The following is a 10,807-nucleotide window of genomic DNA, read 5'->3' on the forward strand; positions in this document are numbered from 1 at the left end:
AGCAGTCTGTTTTCTTAAGAAAATGCATATATTCTAAAAAAATATTTTCAATTGTACAGTAAAAAGTTTATCCTTTGGCTACCCAGAAGTAAGCAGAGCATTTGCCATGAAATTACTACAATGAAAAGCAAGATGAAAAGACTAACAGCTAACAAAACAAGAACTATTTCCTATAACCCTCTTTTTCCCCCTAATTCAGTCCTCCAAGCTTGAGATAAAACTTCCAAGTGATGGCCTCCACTGTCTGCAAGAGTAGAGGAGCTTACAAATTTACATATGAAATTAAGTTTAAATTACAGAGCAAACCCGGGTGAACTAAGGTAACACCAGCAGCCTTAGTTCTGAACTCTAACCCACACTAAGATATTGTCCAACCTGAAACACAGAGCAACAAAACGCCAAGTTACGTCCAATGCATATTAAAAATACAAACAAGAAGTTTCTGAGTTCAGTTATGGCTGAAATTGCATTACTAATAACCAAAATTCTTGTAGGTTCCTCCTTTAAGTTAAAAAACTTAACTTTTGTCTACTTTGTACATTAATGAATGAAATACATCTGGGTCCCAGTAGCAAAACCACAAGTCTCCAGTAAAATGGGAGAAGAGTATGCATGTCTTCAAAAGATAAGTACATTACCAGAGCAGAGTGAGAAGCTCCCTGCACTGCAAAAACTTTCCATCACCATGATCCTCACCATCTACATGTAAATCTACTTCTTCTTCACAATAACACCAAGCTTGAGACATACAGCAACATAAACTAGAGAAAATATAATGAAATCCAAAGACAAGGAGAATTTTATACCACCTTTAGGTACTTCTAATTTAAGGAGAAACAGAAGTCAATGGAATCAAACTGATATTCAAATCTAGTACATAACTACAAAGATGTCAGAAAAAATGACCCTTTATTCTTAGTCCTGCTGTCAAGCAATGCCTAGACCGAGCTAAAAGCAAGAACCTTTTGACTTCAAAACCAGAACAATCCAAAGGGGAAGAAAAGGATACAATATAAATCCTTTTCCTGAGTTTTTGGAAGAACATTGCATCAAAGTTACACTGTTTATTCAAAAACCATAAAATGGTTTGGGTTGAAAGAGACTTTAAACATCACCTATTTCCCTCCCCTCTGCCACAGACAAACATCTTGTACTAGACTAGATTGCTCAAAGCACCATCCAACCTGGCCTTGAACACTGCCAGAAATGGGGCATCCACAACATCTCTGGTTAACCTGTTCCAATGCCTCACCACCCACCACAATACAGAATTCCTTCCTTTTAACCAATCAAAATCCACCTTCTTTCCATGTAAAACTTATGTCCTTTGTCCTGTTACTACAGGCCTTGGTGAAAAGTCTCTCTCCATCTTCCTCATAAACCCCCTTTATAAACTGAATGAAAAGCCTCAATAAGGTGTCCCTGGAACCTTCTCTTCTCCGGGCTGATCACTTCTGTGGCCCTCCTCTGGATCTCCTCCAACAGGTCCATGCCTTTCTTGTGCTGGGTACCACAGAGCTGGACACTGTGCTCCAGGTAGGCTCACTCAAGAGCAGAACAGAGGGTGAAAATCACCTGTTTCTTTTTACAAGCTTAGATACAACTGGCAAAGAAAGTGCAGTTTAGGACAGAAAGTGTAAGAAATCCCAATTCTGGCAAAAATTTACATAAGAATCTATACTCATTTCCTGAAGTGCAAAATGGAATTACTAATTTCCTATTTTCACAGTAGTCTCCATTCCTTTTTATAAGGTTCATAGATAAAGAAGGATTTGAAAAACACCACATTAAATAAAGTGGAATGTAATCAATGTTTGGTTTAGTTAAAAAAAAAGTTATTTGATTTTGACTTGTATAATTTTTAAGAAGAAGGTAAGGCAGCAACAGGAAGAGGTTCACTCTTGTGACATCAGAGGTTCTGTGAGTAAAAAGAAAACTGACAGAAAGCTACCCACTGGAACACACATTATTTCCTAAACCAGCACTCTTTCCAGAAGCTGGGATAATGCAAGGAGTGTTTACATCTGACAACATTCTATCTGTGTGGTTACATTAAAGGCTACAAGTTACAGCACTACAGCGGGACACATCAGCTCAGAACAATTTTATTACCAAGTCATTTAGTCATGTCTGTAACAGGTCTGGACTGTAGCACTGTAGAAACATGAACAGTCAATCTGTTCTTGTTCTAGCAGTTCTTCTAGTGAAAAACCTGCAACTCTTATAATAAAATAGCAAGTTACTCATGTAGACAAGCTCAACAGATCTCTATAATTTTCCAATCATTACATTTTCTTACTGAAAATTCTCCTTTATCAAGCAAGGGATACTCAATGGTCTCCATAACAAAGCAAAAAATAATAGTTTAAGTTTGCATTCTGTATAGATGAAATCTGGTACCTCTAAATGTTGGTTCCAACAACCACTTCTTTACATGGAGATAGGCTTGAAAAATACAGTAACTAAAAATTTTCTATTAGTGTGCTCTTACCTAAAAAACATGCCAGCACCCAAGTATGTTTAAAGCGAGATCACGCATTCCTAAAGCACATGCAGAACTTCCAAGGCCAAGTTTTCCACACTCTTCTTTCTTCCAGGTCTGTGCAGCAGGTAGACTGTATCCACCTGCAGGCTGCTATGATTGCCTGTGCACATCCTCCTGATATCCTGTCCACGTGGGACACCTGCCCTGTTTTCCTTCTGATAGACTGAGATAAACCCTGCTCGACAGCATGGGAAGCATTACAGCAAAGTTGGTAACACACTGACAACCTTTGACTTGGAAATCCCTCACTTCATGTTCGTAAAACAAATTTTTGATGTTGAGAGTGGTGTAAATGCAAGTGGAACATCTTTAAAGCTCTTTAACTCACTAGGATTTTGTGGAGTTTTTCAATAATTAAAAAAAAAAACAAACCCAACCTTCAGTGGCAAGAGAGAAGATTCCAGGTATTCCCAATTCATGCAACCACTGACACCTGGGATATGACTCATTAGGTTGGGCTCTACTGAAATAATCGTGACTACACAAAACTACACACTACCTAAGAAACGCAACAGATGAAAAGCAGTACCCAGAGATCTTAACATGTAAGTTGAAGGATAACATTTTTTAAGCTGAATATCTGGGATAACTTTCTCAAAGGACTCAGTATTGTTTTTGTAACAATACAGCTGAAATCCAAGAGCTTGCACCAAGACTAAGTCAGATCCAAAACCAGGCAGCCCCAAAGCAGTATCCAAATGAGGGTGTGCATCCATTTAGCTTAAATGAATTTAAGCTATTTAAATCAAAGCAATGCTGTTTTCTCATGCTGACAGTCCAAGCAATAGGTCCAAGTTATAAGGCCAGTTCAAAGCAGCATACAGAGGATAAGGTGGAAGAAGAATCATTTTGCTAAAACAGCACCACTATTTTGTCACCCAAGGAGCAGGATATATAAGACTAATTTAGGTGCCTAAACCAAGACACTATTTTCTACATGATCCCTGGATAGGCAGTGAAAAGTTTCCTCCAGAGACGTTGGTAACACAAGGCACTGAATTCAGATTCTAGAGTTGGGTGTACAAATTGCTCCCGAGATCAAATGTGCTCACCATGCCTCCATGGGACAAGTACGTCCAGTGTTTCAACTGCACCTCAAATATGTGGTCATGACATGACTGTGAAATGTAACCCATCTCAAGAACCAAAGCAAGACACAAAATAAGAAGTTGGACAACAAATACTGGAAACAAGAAGTTACAAAGCAGAGGGAAAAGACTTCTTTCTGGTCAAGTCACCATCAGAGACACAAACTGCCGATGCCACAAGGACATCTAACCATCAACACACAACATTACAGCAGTTCACTGTGAGTAGAAACTACATACTGCAGTACCTGTACAGTATCTTACTACTTCCCCAAAGAGAAGGCATCCCAAATACATGCCATATCAACTAAATACCAATTCACAGTATGGTATTACAAACATTATTTGGCCTAATTCAAATTATGCAGCCACTAGGTATTACTGGCCCCTGTGAACCATTCCTCCCAGTCCTGCCAAAAGGATTTCCAATACAGCGTTTTTTGTCCCGGGGTATGTGTGCGTATTCGGGCTGAGGTACATGATTATATATGAACCCCTATACCAAGGGAAAGGTTGCTGAGGAAGTCAGTAAAAAAACAGAACAACATAAGGTAGAACAAGTAAGTCATCTCTGCCTTTCAGTGTTTAACCAGAACATAAGTATACAGATAACCTAGGGTAAAATTCCTTTCTCCTCAAAGGCATAGCTAGAGGATTTAAATACAAAGTGGGGAAGATAGCATATAAATCTACAAAGGAAAGGAGTATGTAGAAAGGAAAGAGTATTAGGTGAGATCACAAGGAAGGTTTTAATGACAGGAAGGTACAATCAGAAGGGGAAAAAAACGTGATGAAGGGAATGGTTACTGGGAAGAAGAAAACTGGAAGGGGAAAGATAACAGAGGGATAATGACTGTGCTAGAATATAACTTCAAGGGGAAACAAGACATATGGAGAAAGGATTCCAATCAGGACACAGTTAGCTTTCAGTGACAAAGTTACTGGGAAACAAATGAAACAACAAAAAATGCAGGACTAGTCATCTCAACAGAAACAATAAATACACAAACAGACAAACAAAAGGTTACAGGGGGCACCTTCTCTGGTAAGGCCACAACAGTAGGTGGCAACAAGGGGAAGCCTAGTGCACAGTCCTTGAGAGCGAGAGAAACCTAGAGAAGGTGACAAAGATGAACTGTGGCAAATATCCCCCAGCACCCACTACGGTACTGAAGACACTGGGGAATTTCTCTAGGTGCAACCAAATAGCCCCTAGACACACCTGAGTATCCCTACGGATATGTGGATGGCTGGGATACGACAGGGTGAAAGGAAGAGGCACATAAAAGGACAGGGAGGACAGAGAGCAGGTGAACACCCTAAAACAGTGCCTGGTTAGGTTACGGACAAAAGCTCATAAGGAAAAAAGAGAGCAAAGGCGTGGGACGAGCAGGGCCTGGGATGGCTGTGGTGGGCAGTCCCGGGGCCGGGAGAGCACAGTGAGGGCCGCGGGGCTGCGGGAGGACGGGCCCGAGGTCTGAGAGCCGCCGCGGCGGGACGGAAAGACTGGGGCAGCCGCCGAGGCGCCCTGGCCATGCGGGGGCCGCGGTCGGTCACGGGGGAGGGCCGGGGAAGGACGGAGGGAGGGAGGGAGCGGGCAGCCCCCCGGCGGCCGGGCAAATCCTGCGGGGCCGGGGCAGCCAGCGGGGAGCTCCCGCACCCCGAGGGGGACGACGCGTTCCGAGTGCGCAGTTCGCGGCCTCCCCGCTCCGGCCCGGCCCGCGGCTCCAGGGCCGGATCCACGAGAGGGCCGGGCAGCCACCACCGCCGCCCCCGCGCTCCGGGGCCGGGAGCGCGCCCGCGAGAAGAAAGGCAGGCGGGCGGGCAGGCGGGAGGGCCAGGCCCGGCCGCCCCTTCCCCCGCTCCCCGCGGCGTGACTCAGTGCCGGGCCCCGCGCCGCCGCATTCGCCTCCTGCCGGGCCGGGCCGGGCCTCGCTGCGACACAACGCCGCGGCCTCCCCGCACTCACCAGCATCGCGCGTCCCGCAGAGTCAGGGCCGCGTCCGCCCGCCCCTTCCGCCTCCGCCGGGCCCGGATCCGCCGCCGCCACCTCCCCCCGGCGCGGCCCGGGGATCGCGGAGGCGCCGCCCCTCGCACCCGCCCCGCCCCGGCTCACGGCGGGCGGGGAACCCGGGCTTGCGGCTGCCCGAGCCGGTAGGGACCGATGGGGCTGAGGCTTGGCCTCTTGGCAGAGCCTGCCCGCCCGTATGAGCTCCTCGCCGGGGGAGGCCGGGCGACCGCCATCTCCTTGGCCGCCAGGCCCTGTCGTGCCCGAGGGGTCGTTGCTCCGACCCCTCCCCAAATTAGTCCAGTGCTAGAAGAGCTGAAGGATGAGCTGAAAGACTTGGGAGAGATGGTTGGTGGAAAACTCAACATGAGCCGGCAGTGTGCGTTCGCAGGCCAGAAAGCCAACCGAACCTGGGCTGCATAAAAAGCAGCGTCTGGGCCAGCAGGGCGAGGGAGGTAATTCTGCCCCTCTCCTCTTCTCTGGTGAGACCTCACCTGGAGTGCTGTGTACGGTTCTGGTGTCCCCAGCATAAGAAGAACATGGAGCAAGTCGAGAGGAGGCCACGAAGTTGATAAGAGTACTGGAGCACCTCCTTTATGAAGACAGGCTGAGAAAGCTGTGGCTGTTCTGCCTGGAGAAGGTTGAGTGGAGACCTCAGCAACCTTCCAGTATCTGAAGGATCCTACAGGGAAGCTGGAGAGGGGCTCTTTGTCAGGAACTGTAGTGATAGGACAAGGAGTAATGGGTACAAATTCTACTAAGAGAGTTTTAAGTTAGATATTTGGAAGAAGTTCTTTACTGTGAGGGTGGTGAGATGCTGGAACAAGGGAATAAGTTGTCTAGGGAGGTTGTGGATGCACCAACCCTGGCAGTGTTCAAGGCCAGGCTGGATAAGGCCTTGAGCAACCTGGTCTAGGGTGAGGTATCCCTACATATGGCAGGGGGATGGGACTAGGTGATCTTTCAGGCCCACTCCAAACCCTTCACATTCTATAATTCCATGTGTTTCAGAATGACATCATTAGGCATGATAAGACTTTTCTCCATCCATAGCCAAGCAATTGCTTTTTTATTTATGAGAAACACTGGTTTCCAAAGTGTCCTGGATATAGTGAACAGCACTGAGTCTGGGAGCCTGAGTGGATGGTACGGCTGTGTGTTAACAGTGTGTCCTTGTCGAGCAAGTGTTAAACCAAACTGTGAAGCTCCTCTGAGTTTTTCACATCAGGAACCATTGCCTTGAAAACTTTGATTAAAGTGCAGCTTTTGTAAGACAATAGAAATCTTGCTGTAATTGTGCGTTTCAGAGTAGTAACAAAAAAAAAAATCTTGGAAACAACACTGCAGAGAGAAGAACAGGGTAGAAATTGAAAGGAAATTTTATTATTCGGTTATGAGCTACTTGGAAGATGTGTGAAAGTATTTAGTCTGATTTATTGAGGGATAAGAAGTTACATGAACCTGTTTGCAAGCAAATTTAAGCAAAACTGCCTAGTACAGATAACTTGAATGTATGATAAAACATAAACCTCCTAGCATAATTGCATTGCTTATACATGGATTGAAAGTGGGGCAGTTAGTTTTGCTTTCTAAGAATAAGAAATTGATGATACAAAATCATACCAAAATTTAGTACAGGTTTCAGATAAGTAGTATTTTGGAGTCAGTTCTGTCTTACTTATTCTAGAAGATTGTGGAATTACGTTGTTGGAGCAGTGTGAAGGGAAAGAACATGGTTTATAGAAGATGTCATGAAGAGTTCTTATCCTTTATGTTAGTATCAAGAGTTAAACTCATGAAGTTCAGTAGCCTCATGGTAAAGAGAAACAGGGAAGCAATAGGAACAAACAGAAGATTTCTTTGCAAAATGCTTCCCTTGCATTCTGGTTCTACCAGCTGTTCACCTTTTCTGAAAATTGGCCTTCTCAAAGCTAATGGTCCTTAGTCATGTAAATGCTGGAAAAATTATTTCCCTGTATAATAATGCCTTACTATGGCACAGCCTACTGAAGTGGACACAAGCAAAGTCAGCGATACAGCTCATCCAATGAAAGAGGGCTGACTAAGGAGCACTGTCTGAGGAACTGGCTTAATGTGTAGCAGGGACACTGTCTCAGTCGGCTGGGTGGCATCATGATGCTTATATTAATTTTGCCTATGTAGATAAACTTTGCAAATACCATTCCTGGGCATGACTAAATTTTTGGTTTGCTGACATATATGAGTTGTACTAGAGGAGAGTTTGTGTTATTCAGCATCAGCATGTAGTAGTTTTTTTTTTTAGCTTTTGTAATTAATTAATTAACTGCAGTACAAGCTTGACATCTGACAGTTTGGAGTATTGAAATTTGTTTCTTTTTTCCCCCTAGGATTGCATTATGATTTGTGTTCACTTTATAGAGGCAAGGCACAGTGCTCTGATTTTATTCATGATAGTGGTGGCTGAGTTGACACTCTGAAAAGGTAGGCTATAAGAAAACCCTCACTAGCTATTAAGACATGGTGCATAACATGGCTCCTTTATAAATCCATTGAAAGAATTCCAGTAGCAGGGTAAGTGGTCATAGAGAGAAAAGGGAATTGAATGCAGGGAATTGAATGCCAAAATAAGTATTACCCAATTACTCATTGCAGGATGGCTAATGCATTTTAGATTGTCCAGTGGAATTTATGTACTTTGTGTGAAAGGAGAGAAGCTTCCCCTAGAGACTGAGACAGCCAGAATTTTAAGACAGACTTCATGAGAGAAATCCATTCTTTTTTTTTTACTAAAATGAGTTTGCAGTACTGCTGAGAGGGACCTGTTTTCAAAATAACTTGCAGGTCTCACACTTGTTGCATCAGCAGTGAATCAGCACACATCAAGCAAGAAAATTATGATGACAATGTTTGCTGTCAGTTTAAGTAGGTAGCTCCCTCGGCAAAGAAGAGAAGCCTGAGTCATTCAAAGACACAGAGTTGCAGTGGGTGCTAGTTTGTTACTACTGTCGGGTGTGTGGGCCGATGTGGAGGGATACTTTCCCTGCTAGTTACATCTGCAATGATCGACTGAAAACAGTAATTATATCATCCCCTCCATACAGCCAGGAGGACAGACTAGGTATAGGCAGGGTAGATGACATCCAGATTTGGTAAACGTTGCATGGCTGTATTGAACATCTCTTGCTTTTTCTGGCAGATCTATTTTCCTTAGTGTTTTGGTCAAGAATGTTTGGCTAACTCTTAAGTGCAGGTTCCCCATTTCAATGCTTTATTTCTGATTTTGAGCTGAGCACAGTTTACTCCCTAGCTCTGAGAGCCTCTGGTTTTGAGCTGGTGAGAGGCTGCAGGCATATTTTTCCCATTACTGTTCATTCTTGGGGGAGCTGCAAGCTAAATACAGGAAATAAAAACTAACGTGTTTGGGAAAGGGATAAATGGTTGTGTTGAGTATATGAACATAATAACAATTCCTACAGCTTTTTTGTTGACTAGAAAATTTGAGTTTCAGGATTTTCTGTGATTGCTTGGAAATCAGTCTTGGGCTCAGTCTGTCATGCACATTTGTATAAAGTTACTGAGAAGAGACATCACCTGTGCTTCCAAATTCAAAGGTGCCCAAAAGAATCTGTGAAAGACATGTGATATTCTACTGCTCTGCTGCTTCTTGTGCTGTGAACCTTTGCAGGAAGGTGAAAAACATTTTGCAGAGATCAAATTGTTCTTCACAAAAGCCAGTCTCTGCATGTGTCAGACAGGCAGTGCCAGGCTCCTATATTTAATAAAAAGGCAGCCTAGGAATGCTGCACAAACACAATAACCTTTGGTTAATCTGCTCCTTTTAGAAACACAGGCCAATGTTGATATTGACAAGCACTCTCTCTGGCTGTATCACCAGCAGGTGTGATACAATGTGTATACAGACTTGTACAGAAGGCACAGGACAGCAACTCTGGTTTTTCTCTTCTCTTTGTTATCTTTGGTTATCTTGGTTTTTTGGTTTTTTGGATTTTTTCAATTTTAAGTATCAGCTAATCTGCTGCTAATGTAACAGAATTCTAAGTTTTGTTCATCTTTAGTAAAACTAGTTTTTCTTTTTGTATGTTTGTTTATTTTCTGTAGTCGTTTGCTATTTTGTGATGATGAACAGGCAGCCGTTCACAGACACGACATGTGTAACAAAGGAAATTGATGTTCTGTATGAACATTGTTCATACAGGAGCACTGCTCTTCAGGATTAGCTTGTTTCTCGCAATATTTTTACCTGAGGGGAGGAGAACAAGGAAGAGCAGTGTCCCAGGAGCAAGCCACAGCTCAGCTTTTCAGACTCAGCAGATTCAAAACAAGCGTTTATCCTTATTGCATGCCTCTTCCGGCTGAAACTTCAGACTTTCCAAGACTTGTTTTCCTTAGTTTGAGCCCAGTGAGATGCTTCACAGGACTCATTCTCTTGTAGGCTGATCAGATTGTCTCTGATCATCGTTGGGTTTAGCCACTGTACACAGAATTCCTACAAGCAGAAAGGTCTAATAAGGAGCATGGCAGGAGATTTATCATAGTGTAGTTAAATACGGGCAAGCTTCTGATTTTTCCTTCAGTGCCATGATACTTCAGAGTTTATGTGCTTAAAGCTTATGGTTTAGGTCTTGTAGAGGTTTTTAGTGGAAGAAAATAGGTGGAAGAAATATTTATATCCTAACTTTTTACTAGCTTGGCAGGTAAACCCAGTGAATTGTAATACACTAAATATATGTGTACAAATTACAAGAGAGGAAATATAAGTCAGATATTAGGAAGAAATTCTTTACTGTGAGGGAGGTGAGGCACTGGAACAGTTTGCCCAGGGAGGCTGTGGGTGTCTTAGCCCTGGCACTGTTCATGGGCAGATTGGATAAGGCCTGGGGCAATCTAGTGTAGTGGGAGGTGTCCATGTCCATGGCAATGGGGTTGGGAGTAAATGATCTTTAAGGTGCCTTCAACCCCTTAACATTCTGATTCTAAAGCAAACACAAAGAGAATGATTTGTACTAAGGTAATGTGTTACCTGCGCATGTCAGTGCATGGCATCAAATGTAAGATGGATGTTGGCAGGAATGGTAAGAAGACAGGTGGTTTGTATGGTCAGGAAGTCAGATGATACCTGAAAAGCTGTCTGAAATGCAGCCTATGTCACAGAAATCTCTGCAA

General features: G+C 43.6%; 1 protein-coding gene across 2 annotated transcripts in view; it reads right to left on the reverse strand.

Annotated features, from left to right (window-relative positions):
* Window positions 1-5,733, reverse strand: part of CUL1 (cullin 1) — a 53,856-nt gene extending 48,123 nt beyond the window's left edge. Inside the window, exon 1 of one of the 2 annotated variants that reach the window (XM_085051520.1) lies at window positions 5,603-5,733. The gene's annotated coding sequence lies outside the window, so the exon portion shown is untranslated. Of the gene's footprint in view, window positions 1-2,491; window positions 2,813-5,602 lie in introns of those variants that run through there. The other variant, XM_085051521.1, reaches the window with a different exon arrangement.
* Window positions 5,734-10,807: the final 5,074 nt, after the last annotated feature.

The sequence above is a fragment of the Lichenostomus cassidix genome, chromosome 2 (genome assembly GCF_008360975.1).
Source record: "Lichenostomus cassidix isolate B80296 chromosome 2, HeHo_3.0, whole genome shotgun sequence".
In the NCBI taxonomy this organism is placed as follows: Eukaryota; Metazoa; Chordata; class Aves; order Passeriformes; family Meliphagidae; genus Lichenostomus; species Lichenostomus cassidix.